This window comes from Ranitomeya variabilis, chromosome 5 (genome assembly GCF_051348905.1).
Source record: "Ranitomeya variabilis isolate aRanVar5 chromosome 5, aRanVar5.hap1, whole genome shotgun sequence".
In the NCBI taxonomy this organism is placed as follows: Eukaryota; Metazoa; Chordata; class Amphibia; order Anura; family Dendrobatidae; genus Ranitomeya; species Ranitomeya variabilis.
This window is the reverse complement of record NC_135236.1, coordinates 455,043,675-455,058,715: the sequence shown is the minus strand read 5'-3', so window position 1 is coordinate 455,058,715 and position 15,041 is coordinate 455,043,675.

Sequence of the window (15,041 nt, the reverse complement as noted above, 5' to 3'; positions counted from 1 at the left end):
TAACAGCCCATATAGTATATAGCACAGCCACGTAGTATATAATACAGCCATGTAGTATATAGCACAGACATGTAGTATACAGAACAGCCCCCCAAGAATAGCCCCATAGTCCAGTACTCACTGTTATAGTTACAAAAAGAACCACTCCTCACCTCTCAACGTGCCCGCACTGTTCCCTGCTCCGGTCTCGGCGGCTGCCGCTGCACTGCCTGACACACAGCGAGTGTGCGATGACATCATCGCGCACCCGCAGTGGCAGTGTCAGAGGCAGAGTGGGGAATGATGAGAGAGGGAGCATCAGGTGATGCTCTCTCCTCCATCATTTGCTTTGAACTTTACCGGCAGACGCCGGTATAGTTCAATGCGGCAGCGGGGGAGTTGGCGCTGGCGACAGGCGGGCTGTTGTGAATTCCGTTCTCGAACTCCCTCCTGTGGTCATGAATGATACTTCGGCGAGTTCTGTCCGTGGACTCCCTCTGGTGGCTGTGAGTGGAACTGCTGGTTCTGAGGTTGCTTCCACAGCTGCCCTCGTTTGCGGCTAGGCTGGCTTCTCTATTTAACTCCACTCAGATCGTTACTCCATGCCATCTGTCAATGTATCAGTACTGGTTCAGATCTCTCTCGGATCTTTCTGATGACCTGTCTACTCCAGCAGAAGCTAAGTCCCTGCTAGTTCATTTGTTGTTCATTGTGTACTGAATATATTTCTTAGTACTTGCTAAGTTCTACTCCAGCTTGCTAACATGATATTGCCTTGCTAGCTGGAAGCTCTGGGTTGCAGAGTGGCACCTCCGCACCGTAAGACGGTGCGGGGGTCTTTTTGCTCACTCTGCGTGGCTTTTTGCAGTTTTTTGTGCTGACCGCATAGATCCCTTTCCTATCCTCAGTCTATCTAGTAAGTCTGGCCTCCTTTGCTGAAACCTGTTTCATCCCTGTGTTTGTGACTTTCCTCTTAACTCACAGTTAATATATGTGGGGGGCTGCCTTTACCTTTGGGGAATTTCTCTGAGGCAAGGTAAGGCTTATTTTTCTATCTTTAGGGGTAGTTAGCTCTTAGGCTGTGAAGAGGCATCTAGGGAGAGTTAGGTACGCTCCACAGCTATTTCTAGTGTGTGTGTTATAGGATTAGGATTTGCGGTCAGCAGAGTTCCCACTTCCCAGAGCTTGTCCTGTCTTCTAGTTTAACCATCAGGTCATTCCAGGTGCACCTAACCAACAGGTCCATAACAGTACAGCTGGCCCACAAAGTGTGAATGCATCTCAATAGAGGGATAAAAGAAGTTCTGAGACCATTTTTTTTTCTCTGCAGTATGTTTTGTCTTTCTTTTCCCCTTAACCTCTGGGTGGTTCAGGACTCAGGTGTAGATATGGACATTCAAGGTCTGTCCTCTTGTGTTGATCACCTCACTGCGAGGGTACAAAACATTCAAGATTATGTAGTTCAGAATCCTATGTTAGAGCCTAGAATTCCAATTCCTGATTTGTTTTTTGGAGATAGATCTAAATTTCTGAATTTCAAAAATAATTGTAAACTGTTTCTTGCTTTGAAACCCCGCTCCTCTGGTGACCCCATTCTGCAAGTAAAAATCATTATTTCTTTGTTACGTGGCGACCCACAAGACTGGGCATTCTCCTTTGCGCCAGGAGATCCTGCATTGCTTAATGTAGATGCGTTTTTTCTGGCGCTTGGATTGCTTTATGACGAACCTAACTCTATGGATCAGGCAGAGAAAATCTTGCTAGCTTTGTGTCAAGGTCAGGATGAAGCGGAGGTATATTGCCAGAAGTTTAGAAAGTGGTCTGTGCTTACTCAATGGAATGAGTGTGCCCTTGCAGCAATTTTCAGAAAAGGTCTTTCTGAAGCCCTTAAGGATGTTATGGTGGGGTTTCCCACGCCTGCTGGTCTGAATGAATCAATGTCCTTGGCCATTCAGATCGATCGGCGCTTGCGTGAACGCAAGGTTGTGCGCCATTTGGCGGTGTCCTCTGAGCAGAGGCTTGAGCCTATGCAATGTGATAGGACTTTGACCAGAGCTGAACGGCAAGAACACAGACGTCAGAATGGGCTGTGTTTTTACTGTGGTGACTCCACTCATGCTATTTCTGATTGTCCTAAGCGCTCTAAGCGGTTCGCTAGGTCTGTCACCATTGGTACTGTACAGCCTAAATTTCTTTTGTCCATGACTCTGATTTGCTCTTTGTCGTCCTACTCTGTTATGGCATTTGTGGACTCAGGCGCTGCCCTGAATTTGATGGCCTTGGAGTTTGCCAGGCCCTGTGGTTTTTTCTTGGAGCCCTTGCAGTATCCTATTCCATTAAGGGGAATTGATGCTATGCCTTTGGCCAAGAATAAACCTCAGTACTGGACTCAGTTGACCATGTGCATGGCTCCTGCACATCAGGAAGATATTCGCTTTTTGGTGTTGCATAATTTGCATGATGTGGTCGTGTTGGGTTTGCCATGGCTACAGGTCCATAATCCAGTATTGGATTGGAAATCAATGTCTGTGTCCAGTTGGGGTTGTCAAGTGGTACATGGTGACGTTCCGTTGTTGTCAATTTCTCCTTCTACTCCTTCTGAAGTCCCTGAGTTTTTGTCGGATTACCGAGATGTATTCGATGAGCCCAAATCCAGTGCCCTACCTCCTCATAGGGATTGTGATTGTGCTATTAATTTGATTCCTGGTAGTAAATTTCCTAAGGGACGGCTTTTCAATTTATCTGTGCCGGAACACGCCGCAATGCAGAGTTATATAAAGGAGTCCTTGGAGAAAGGGCATATTCGCCCGTCGTCGTCACCGTTGGGAGCAGGGTTCTTTTTTGTGGCCAAGAAGGATGGTTCTCTGAGACCTTGTATAGATTACCGCCTTCTTAATAAAATCACGGTCAAATTTCAGTACCCTTTGCCTCTACTGTCTGATTTATTTGCTCGGATTAAGGGGGCTAGTTGGTTCACCAAGATAGATCTTCGAGGGGCGTATAATCTTGTGCGTATTAAACAGGGCGATGAATGGAAAACAGCATTTAATACGCCCGAGGGCCATTTTGAGTACCTGGTGATGCCATTCGGGCTTTCTAATGCTCCATCTGTGTTTAAGTCCTTTATGCATGACATCTTCCGAAAGTATTTGGATAGATTCATTATTGTATATTTGGATGATATTTTGGTCTTTTCGGATGATTGGGAGTCTCATGTGAAGCAGGTCAGAATGGTGTTCCAGGTTCTTCATGCTAATTCTTTGTTTGTGAAGGGGTCTAAATGTCTCTTCGGAGTTCAGAAGGTTTCCTTTTTGGGTTTCATTTTTTCCCCTTCTACTATCGAGATGGATCCTGTTAAAGTTCAGGCCATTTATGATTGGACTCAGCCTACATCTGTGAAGAGCCTTCAGAAATTCTTGGGCTTTGCTAATTTTTACCGTCGCTTCATCGCTAATTTATCTAGTGTTGTTAAACCGTTGACTGATTTGACCAAGAAAGGTGCTGATGTGGTGAATTGGTCCTCTGTGGCCGTTGAGGCTTTTTGGGAGTTGAAATGTCGTTTCTCTTCGGCCCCTGTGTTGTGTCAGCCAGATGTTTCGCTCCCTTTTCAGGTCGAGGTTGATGCTTCTGAGATTGGAGCAGGGGCTGTTTTGTCTCAAAGATCTTCTGATGGCTCTGTGATGAAGCCATGTGCTTTCTTTTCTAGAAAGTTTTCGCCTGCTGAGCGTAATTATGATGTTGGCAATTGGGAGTTGTTGGCTATGAAGTGGGCGTTCGAGGAGTGGCGACATTGGCTTGAGGGAGCCAAGCATCGCGTAGTGGTCTTAACGGATCACAAGAATTTGACTTATCTCGAGTCTGCCAACCAATCCAGCATAGTCAACTACTATTAAAACATAACTTTTACTTATTTATAATTAAAAAATGGTACCAGACAATGGTACCGTGTACCACCCTATTTAAAGACAGCAAACACATAAGGAACTCAGAGATAGCATACCCTCAGAGAGAGACAAGTAATACAGAGAAGGGTCTCACTAGCCACTGCAGGAGACTACTGATTTAATCTACTTCCCCTGACGAACCCCCTGAACAGGGGGGGAAACGCGTTGGGAAGCAATATACACAACATCCAGGGAGGCCATATGTTCCATGGGTATTTGAAGGCAGTTCCACACTCGGGTACTGCCCTTGTCAGGGCGGGAGTCTCTCACAGTGGGCACGACAGGGAAGTCAGATCCCAGTTTTCTCCCCCTGAAATGCTCTCAATTGGGTCCAAAAAACGCAAGCCTGACTCCAGGAAATAGGACTCAGAAATTGTGTGAGATCAAACCTTTTTTATGTGCACTGGTAATTATGAGCACTTTTGTATATAGTTATTGTCTGTTGTCTGGTACCATTTTTTAATTATAAATAAGTAAAAGTTATGTTTTAATAGTAGTTGACTATGCTGGATTGGTTACTTGAATAGTGGTCAATAAAGTCTGGAGCAGACTGCTCAGTCTGAATTTTTGCTGATAAATGTGATATAAGTTTCATAGAAGGTTATGGCTGGTTTCTTATCATCCTGCCCGGATACGGAAGCATGGTTAAATGAAGCAAAGGATATTTTCTCAGAGAAAGCATTTTGTCAAAAAAGGTATACTCCCACATATGCAGCAGCCTTTAATGATTTAACTAAGAGTTATAAAGAACAGATTTCCTCGTGGTGGGAAATACAAAGCTTGGAACACTATATTAAAAACAACATAGTGCCCAGTGGTTTACGCATTAGTCTCTTGTCAGCGCAGCGTTGCCGATCCCCACAACTTATGAGTAAATGGGAGGCAGAGGCAACTGCAAGCTCATTCAGATTGATGCAATTATTGGTCAATGAAGAAAAATGTAATTTTGAGGTCCTAAATGAAAAACTTAAGGAACAAATAGACATTACAAAAAAATTTAAGGGGGAGAGTGACTTTAGTATAAAGGAAACGGCACTACAGAATACGGTGGAAAAATTTCAATATCATTTAAAGGAAAGGAAACACAGACAGTTCTGTAGGGATCTACAGGATTTTAAAGACAACAAAATATATCAGTATATAGGGGAGAGACAGGACAGAGAGAGGGAGACAGACATATCCTCCACAGACACTGAACTTTCGGACACAGACGCAAGATCGAGAAACTATAGGGGGCGACAGAGGGGTAGACAAAGAGGCTTTTCTGGTAGGGGACGATATACATCACCCTCACCGAGAGGGGGTTTTTTAGACCAGGTATACCCCCTCAGGAATCGAAACAATCCTCCCTACAAGGACTAGACTTGCAAATAATTAATTTATCACAGAGACCGATATCAGAAGCAGAGATGACGGTTCTAAGTAAGGGGCTGTCATTCGTGCCAACGACAGACATGGTAACATTCGATGTAATTAAGGATATAAATTTATTTGCAAGAAAGTTGAGATGGCACAAATTTTTTAAAGAAAAGGATCTCAAAACTTGCCAGGAGTTAAATATCCCTCTTGAGATATTGCAGGACGTTCAGTGTCTGGCTAATTTAGATGAGATAGTACCAACATCTATAGGATTGGGTCCGTTTACGTCCCTGAAAAAATCTAGCACAAAGATGCCTCCAATTAAAAGAGATGTGTCTGCTGTTGATGTTTTTCTTAGCATGGTCACTAAGGATATTAGAGAGATGGGGAGTACACATGTACCCTTTAATCTTTCAAAAGTTCAAATGGAGGCACTACATGATCTTGAAAAAGATACCTCCATAGTCATCAAACCCTCAGACAAAGGGGGCAATATAGTTGTAATGGACTTGGAACTATATAGGGACATGTGCCTCCATATATTGAATGATACATCAACTTATGAAGTGATTAGAGAAAATCCCATATCCCGGTGTTTGAGTGACCTCATGAGACTTTTATTAAAAGCTAAAGCCCTTAAACTAATTAGTCAAGAAGAACTTGAGTTTCTCCTCCCCGAATTTCCAGTTATGCCCACTTTTTACAGTCTACCAAAGGTGCACAAAGGGTATACCCCTCTAAAAGGTAGACCGATTGTCTCTAGGGTTGGAAGTGTCTGTAGTGGTGTTGGGGTGTATATTGATCAAATTTTGAAACCATTTGTGAATACACTACCTTCATTCATAAGGGATACAACGGACCTCCTCCAGAGATTGGAGGGAATACTGATTGAGAGGGAAACCATGCTAGCAAGCATTGACGTAGAAGCCCTATATTCCTCAATACCCCATGAATATGGGATTAAGGGAGCGGAATACTTTCTGGGATCAAGAGGGCGCCAGTTTAACGAACACAATGAGTTTGTGGTTGAACTCCTGGAATTTTCTCTGAGAAATAACTTTTTTGTATTTGACGGCCAGACCTACCACCAGCTCAGGGGCACTGCGATGGGCAATCCATCAGCACCAAGTTACGCAAATCTGCTCCTGGGCTGGTGGGAGGACACGGTAGTCTTTTCAGATGAACTCAGTGAATTCACCAGATCTATTGATCATTGGGTGAGATTCATTGACGACGTCTTTATATTGTGGAAAGACACAAAGGAAATGTTTGATCTATTTGTGGCGGCTTTGAACATCAACGAAATTGGTCTCCATTTTACTTATGTCATAGAGGTACAAAGTTTACCATTCCTAGATATTTGTATCAGTAAAACCAAAGAAGGAGACACTTTGAGTACTTCCGTCTATTGTAAGCCAACCTCCACAAATTCATTGTTGAGGTGGGATAGTCACCACCCGACCCCCCAGAAAAGGGGAATCCCAAAAGGGCAATATTTAAGATTGAAAAGAAATTGTTCTGATGAAGGGGATTATAAGATGAGAGCAAAGGATCTCAGAGAGAGATTCCAGAGGAGGGGCTACCCTGATCAAATCTTAAGGGAATCATTTAAATTTGTACAAACACAACCTAGAGAAAGTCTATTAAGACCGAGAGTAAGAAACGAAGAAAATCAGGGTCTAATTCGGCTGATTACGACCTATGATAATGGACCACCCACAGTACGTAAAATCTTAAACAAATACTGGAATATTCTACAAATGGATCGAGATCTGAGGGATGTAATTGGTAAAGTACCCCAAATCACATATAGAAAAGGTAGATCCCTTAAGGATAGACTGGTACACAGTCACCTGACCAAACCAGCAGCAAAAAGAACATGGCTGCCAGAAAAACCTAAGGGATGCTACAAATGTGGACTATGTTTGATGTGTAAGAATATACAAACAGGGAAGGAATTCAGAAATGACACGACACAGGAGAAGTTTACAATTAGACAGTTTATTAACTGCAAAACCATGGGAGTGATCTATAAAGCCTCTTGCATATGTGGTAAATCCTACGTAGGGAAGACCATCAGAGAATTAAAAAAAAGAGTAGGGGAACATCTAGGAGATATACGTAATGACAGGGATACTACATGTAAATCAATGTCATGAAGGGAAATGTGAAGTGATGAGATTTATGGGTATAGATCAAGTTAAACCACCCTTGAGAGGGGGGAACCATGATAAACTGCTCCTACAAAGGGAGTGCCGGTGGATATACCGGTTGGATACCCAACAGCCCCTGGGACTCAACGAACAGCTTAATTTTAGTTGCTTTTTATAAGTAGTGACGTGGTCACTTTTAACACAGAAATTTAATATGCCAAGTATCTTGGTAGGTGATGTAAAATCCGGTCAAATGGAAACCTTATAAATATTCTCAAGATGAGATTTTTTGAAACTGCACCTAAACTGTATATACAGGGAACATAGGTACTGTTAATCCATTGTTAATAATCAAGGGGTAGAAACTACTGAAAAGATATACAGTGCCTACAAGTAGTATTCAACCCCCTGCAGATTTAGCAGGTTTAATAAGATGCAAATAAGTTAGAGCCTTCAAACTTCAAACAAAAGCAGGATTTATTAACAGATGCCTAGATCTTACAAACCAAAAAGTTTTGATGCTCAGTTAAATTTTTATAAATTTTAAACATAAAAGTGTGGGTCAATTATTATTCAACCCCTAGGTTTAATATTTTGTGGAATAACCTTTGTTTGCAATTACAGCTAATAATCATCTTTTATAAGACCTGATCAGGCCGGCACAGGTCTCTGGAGTTATCTTGGCCCACTCCTCCATGCAGATCTTCTCCAAGTTATCTAGGTTCTTTGGGTGTCTCATGTGGACTTTAATCTTGAGCTCCTTCCACAAGTTTTCAATTGGGTTAAGGTCAGGAGACTGACTATGCCACTGCAACACCTTGATTTTTTGCCTCTTGAACCAGGCCTTGGTTTTCTTGGCTGTGTGCTTTGGGTCGTTGTCTTGTTGGAAGATGAAATGACGACCCATCTTAAGATCCTTGATGGAGGAGCGGAGGTTCTTGGCCAAAATCTCCAGGTAGGCCGTGCTATCCATCTTCCCATGGATGCGGACCAGATGGCCAGGCCCCTTGGCTGAGAAACAGCCCCACAGCATGATGCTGCCACCACCATGCTTGACTGTAGGGATGGTATTCTTGGGGTCATATGCAGTGCCATCCAGACTCCAAACGTCACGTGTGTGGTTGGCACCAAAGATCTCGATCTTGGTCTCATCAGACCAGAGAACCTTGAACCAGTCAGTCTCAGAGTCCTCCAAGTGATCATGAGAAAACTGTAGACGAGCCTTGACATGACGCTTTGAAAGTAAAGGTACCTTACGGGCTCATCTGGAACGGAGACCATTGCGGTGGAGTACGTTACTTATGGTATTGACTGAAACCAATGTCCCCACTGCCATGAGATCTTCCCGGAGCTCCTTCCTTGTTGTCCTTGGGTTAGCCTTGACTCTTCGGACAAGCCTGGCCTCGGCATGGGAGAAAACTTTCAAAGGCTGTCCAGGCCGTGGAAGGCTAACAGTAGTTCCATAAGCCTTCCACTTCCGGATGATGCTCCCAACAGTGGAGACAGGTAGGCCCAACAAATTGGAAAGGGTTTTGTACCCCTTGCCAGCCTTGTGACCCTCCACGATCTTGTCTCTGATGGCCTTGGAATGCTCCTTTGTCTTTCCAATGTTGACCATGTATGAGTGCTGTTCACAAGTTTGGGGAGGGTCTTAAATAGTCAGAAAAGGCTGGAAAAAGAGATAATTAATCCAAACATGTGAAGCTCATTGTTCTTTGTGCCTGAACTACTTCTTAATACTTTAGGGGAACCAAACAGAATTCTGGTGGGTTGAGGGGTTGAAAAATAAATGACCCTCTGAAAAGACTTTTCACAATTTAAAAAAAAAATAAACAAAGAAATAACATTCTTTTTTGCTGCAGTGCATTTCACACTTCCAGGCTGATCTACAGTCCAAATGTCACAATGCCAAGTTAATTCCAAATGTGTAAACCTGCTAAATCTGCAGGGGGTTGAATACTACTTGTAGGCACTGTAGTAGTTCTACTTAGGTACAGTATAAGATATAATCTCCATAGGGTGGTAATGGGGTTACAAACAAAAATGTTATAGTTATGAGATTTAAATACCGAAGACCAGTAAATCTCTAAAATATGTCGCCTGTAGAATGAGAAATAAATCTACAATGGCAGATATGATTTAATCAGACTGAAATGATGAATGTACTGCTGGCGCCGTGATTTAGATAATTGGAGGCGATAAGTCCTTAGCGTAAGTGCTCCATATTATCCCCTACCAGGAGGGACTTAAGTTAATATGATCGGGGCAGTAGTATTGCGCAAGCGCTGAATACTACGTATAGAGGCGGCAGGACCTTAGATCGGACATGCGCAGAGACTCTAAGTTATACTTTACCGAAAAGGACCTACGGTCACATGATCGGAGCATTAGTTTTTGCGCATGCGCCGACTACTATATGCGGACATGGACAAAAGAAGAGTGAGGTAATGAGCGTATTGAGAACTATAGCGTTGCAGCATTACATACCGTATAGTAACACGTGGATAATGGCGTTTAGACAAAGGGAAATGATGTAATACGCCATAGGTCATCTGGCCCCGTGTACCACCCTATTTAAAGACAGCAAACACATAAGGAACTCAGAGATAGCATACCCTCAGAGAGAGACAAGTAATACAGAGAAGGGTCTCACTAGCCACTGCAGGAGACTACTGATTTAATCTACTTCCCCTGACGAACCCCCTGAACAGGGGGGGAAACGCGTTGGGAAGCAATATACACAACATCCAGGGAGGCCATATGTTCCATGGGTATTTGAAGGCAGTTCCACACTCGGGTACTGCCCTTGTCAGGGCGGGAGTCTCTCACAGTGGGCACGACAGGGAAGTCAGATCCCAGTTTTCTCCCCCTGAAATGCTCTCAATTGGGTCCAAAAAACGCAAGCCTGACTCCAGGAAATAGGACTCAGAAATTGTGTGAGATCAAACCTTTTTTATGTGCACTGGTAATTATGAGCACTTTTGTATATAGTTATTGTCTGTTGTCTGGTACCATTTTTTAATTATAAATAAGTAAAAGTTATGTTTTAATAGTAGTTGACTATGCTGGATTGGTTACTTGAATAGTGGTCAATAAAGTCTGGAGCAGACTGCTCAGTCTGAATTTTTGCTGATAAATGTGATATAAGTTTCATAGAAGGTTATGGCTGGTTTCTTATCATCCTGCCCGGATACGGAAGCATGGTTAAATGAAGCAAAGGATATTTTCTCAGAGAAAGCATTTTGTCAAAAAAGGTATACTCCCACATATGCAGCAGCCTTTAATGATTTAACTAAGAGTTATAAAGAACAGATTTCCTCGTGGTGGGAAATACAAAGCTTGGAACACTATATTAAAAACAACATAGTGCCCAGTGGTTTACGCATTAGTCTCTTGTCAGCGCAGCGTTGCCGATCCCCACAACTTATGAGTAAATGGGAGGCAGAGGCAACTGCAAGCTCACTCAGATTGATGCAATTATTGGTCAATGAAGAAAAATGTAATTTTGAGGTCTTAAATGAAAAACTTAAGGAACAAATAGTCAGAATTTTTACTGATAAATGTTATCTCGAGTCTGCTAAGCGGTTGAATCCTAGACAGGCTCGATGGTCGCTGTTTTTCTCCCGTTCCAATTTTGTGGTTTCATACCTTCTGGGTTCTAAGAATGTGAAGGCCGATGCCCTTTCAAGGAGTTTTGTGCCTGATTCCCCGGGAGTTCCTGAGCTGGCTGGTATTCTCAAAGAGGGGGTAATTCTGTCTGCCATCTCACCTGATTTGCGGCGGGAGCTGCAGGAGTTTCAGGCTGATAGACCTGACCGTTGTCCAGCAGAGAAACTGTTTTTCCCTGATAGATGGACTAGTAGAGTTATCTCTGAGGTTCATTGTTCGGTGTTGGCTGGTCATCCTGGGATTTTTGGTACCAGAGATTTGGTGGCTAGGTCCTTTTGGTGGCCTTCCTTGTCACGGGATGTGCGTTCTTTTGTGCAGTCTTGTGGGACTTGTGCTCGGGCCAAGCCCTGCTGTTCTCGTGCCAGTGAGTTACTTTTGCCCTTGCCAGTCCCGAAAAGGCCTTGGACGCATGTTTCCATTGATTTTATTTCAGATCTCCCTGTCTCTCAAAGGATGTCGGTCATCTGGGTGGTTTGTGATCGCTTCTCTAAGATGGTCCATTTGGTACCCTTGCCTAAATTGCCTTCCTCCTCTGATTTGGTTCCACTATTTTTCCAGCATGTGGTTCGTTTGCATGGCATTCCGGAGAACATCGTGTCGGCAGAGGTTCCCAGTTTGTTTCAAGGTTTTGGCGGTCCTTTTGTGCTAAGATGGGCATTGATTTGTCTTTCTCTTCGGCTTTCCATCCTCAGACAAATGGCCAAACCGAACGAACTAATCAGACTTTGGAGACCTATCTGAGATGCTTTGTTTCTGCTGATCAGGATGATTGGGTGACCTTCTTGCCATTGGCTGAGTTCGCCCTTAATAATCGGGCCAGTTCGGCTACTTTGGTTTCGCCTTTTTTTTGTAATTCTGGTTTTCACCCTCGTTTTTCTTCAGGGCAGGTTGAGCCTTCGGACTGTCCTGGTGTGGATTCTGTGGTGGACAGGTTGCAGCAAATTTGGACTCATGTAGTTAACAATTTGACATTGTCCCAGGAGAAGGCTCAACGTTTCGCCAACCGCCGTCGCTGTGTTGGTCCACGACTTCGTGTTGGGGATTTGGTTTGGTTGTCGTCTCGTCATGTCCCTATGAAGGTTTCTTCTCCTAAGTTTAAGCCTCGTTTCATTGGTCCTTATAAGATTTCTGAAATTCTCAATCCTGTGTCGTTTCGTTTGGCCCTTCCAGCTTCTTTTGCCATCCATAATGTGTTCCATAGGTCGTTGTTGCGGAGATATGTGGCGCCTATGGTTCCCTCCGTTGACCCTCCTGCTCCGGTGTTGGTCGAGGGGGAGTTGGAGTATGTGGTGGAGAAGATTTTAGATTCTCGTATTTTGAGACGGAAACTTCAGTACCTGGTCAAATGGAAGGGCTATGGTCAGGAGGATAATTCCTGGGTTTTTGCCTCCGATGTCCATGCGGCCGAGTTGGTTCGTGCCTTTCATTTGGCTCGTCCTGATCGGCCTGGGGGCTCTGGTGAGGGTTCGGTGACCCCTCCTCAAGGGGGGAGTACTGTTGTGAATTCCGTTCTCGAACTCCCTCCTGTGGTCATGAATGATACTTCGGCGAGTTCTGTCCGTGGACTCCCTCTGGTGGCTGTGAGTGGAACTGCTGGTTCTGAGGTTGCTTCCTCAGCTGCCCTCGTTTGCGGCTAGGCTGGCTTCTCTATTTAACTCCACTCAGATCGTTACTCCATGCCAGCTGTCAATGTATCAGTACTGGTTCAGATCTCTCTCGGATCTTTCTGATGACCTGTCTACTCCAGCAGAAGCTAAGTCCCTGCTAGTTCATTTGTTGTTCATTGTGTACTGAATATATTTCTTAGTACTTGCTAAGTTCTACTCCAGCTTGCTAACATGATATTGCCTTGCTAGCTGGAAGCTCTGGGTTGCAGAGTGGCACCTCCGCACCATGAGTCGGTGCGGGGGTCTTTTGCTCACTCTGCGTGGCTTTTTGTAGTTTTTTTGTGCTGACCGCATAGATCCCTTTCCTATCCTCAGTCTATCTAGTAAGTCTGGCCTCCTTTGCTGAAACCTGTTTCATCCCTGTGTTTGTGACTTTCCTCTTAACTCACAGTTAATATATGTGGGGGGCTGCCTTTACCTTTGGGGAATTTCTCTGAGGCAAGGTAAGGCTTATTTTTCTATCTTTAGGGGTAGTTAGCTCTTAGGCTGTGAAGAGGCGTCTAGGGAGAGTTAGGTACGCTCCACAGCTATTTCTAGTGTGTGTGTTATAGGATTAGGATTTGCGGTCAGCAGAGTTCCCACTTCCCAGAGCTTGTCCTGTCTTCTAGTTTAACCATCAGGTCATTCCAGGTGCACCTAACCACCAGGTCCATAACATCGGGCCCCGCTGCCTCACAGAGGCCCCATAGTGGCTGCATGATGTGCCGCTAGCTGAGGGCCCCTGGGGGAGCAAGGGCCCTAGGCAGCTGCCTGCCCCTAAAGCCAGCCCTGAATGGGCCCCCCTGTCTCGCCAGGGCCTCGGCATTTGCCCGGGTACGCCGAGTGCTGATGCCGGCCCTGCCTCCTGAGTCATCTGGTCCAACCCCCAGCTCAAAGCAGGATTCACTAAATTATCCCAGACAGATGTCTGTCCAGCCTCTGTTTGAAAACTTCCATGGAAGGAGAACTTACCACCTCTTGTGGCAGCCTGTTCGACTCATTGATCACTCTAACTGTGAAAAAGTTTTTTCTAATATCTAATTTGTGTCTCCTCCAATTTAGTTTCATCCCGTTGCTTCTAGTCTTTCCTTGTGCAAAGGAGAATAAAGTTGATCCTTCTACAATGTGACAGCCCTTGAGATATTTGTAGACAGCTATTAAGTCTCCTCTCAGTCTTCTTTTCTGCAAGCTAAACATTCCCAAATTCTGCAACCATTCCTCATAGGACATAGTTTGCAGACCGGTCACCATTCTGTTCTCTCTTGTCTGAACTTGCTCCAGTTTGTTGATGTCTTTTTTAAAATGTGGTGCCCAAAACTGGACACCATATTCCAGGTGAGATCTGACCAAAGAGGAGTAGAGGGCAATAATAACTTCGCGTGATCTAGACTGTATGCTTCTGTTAATGCAACCCAGAATTGCATTTGCCTTTTTTGCTGCTGCATCACACTGCTGACTCATGTTCAGTTTATGATCTATTAGTATACCCAAGTCTTTTTCACATGTGCTGTTGCTTAGCCCTATGCCTCCCATTCTGTAAATGTTTTTTTCATTTTTATTGCCCAGATGTAGTACTTTGCATTTTTCCTTGTTAAAAACCATTCTGTTAGTTGCTGCCCACTGCTCCAGTTTATTTATATCTCTCTCTTCTCTAGTATTAGCTATCCCTCCTAGCTTTGTGTCATCGGCAAATTTAATTAGTGTACCCTCAATTTCTTCATCTAAATCATTGTAAGGATGTTGAACAATACAGGACCCAGGACAGAACCCTGTGTTACCCCACTTGAGACATTCTTCCAACTGGATGTGCAGCCATTTACAACCACTCTTTGGGTCCAATCACTAAGCCAGTTATGAATCCACCTAACAGTTGCCTTGTCCATTCCATAATTAGCAATTTTTTCAATAAGGATGGTGTGAGATACTTTGTCAAATGCTTTGTTGAAGTCAAGATATACTATATCTACACCATTTCCCTGATCCACCCAGTCAGTGATTCTGTCATAGAAGGAAATTAAGTTAGTCTGACCCATGCTGACTCTGGTTAATCACTTCATTCTTATCCAGGTACTTACATACATGCTGTTTAATAATTTGTTCAAATATCTTTCCTAGTATGGAAGTCAGACTCACCGGCCTATAGTTCCCTGGGTCCACCTTCTGCCCCTTTTTGAAGATAGGAACGACATTTGCTCTTCTCCAGTCTTCTGGGACTTCTCCTGTTCTCTAAGAATTTTCAAAGATTATGGAGAGTGGTTAAAAAATTTCTTCTGCTATCTCCTTCAGTACTC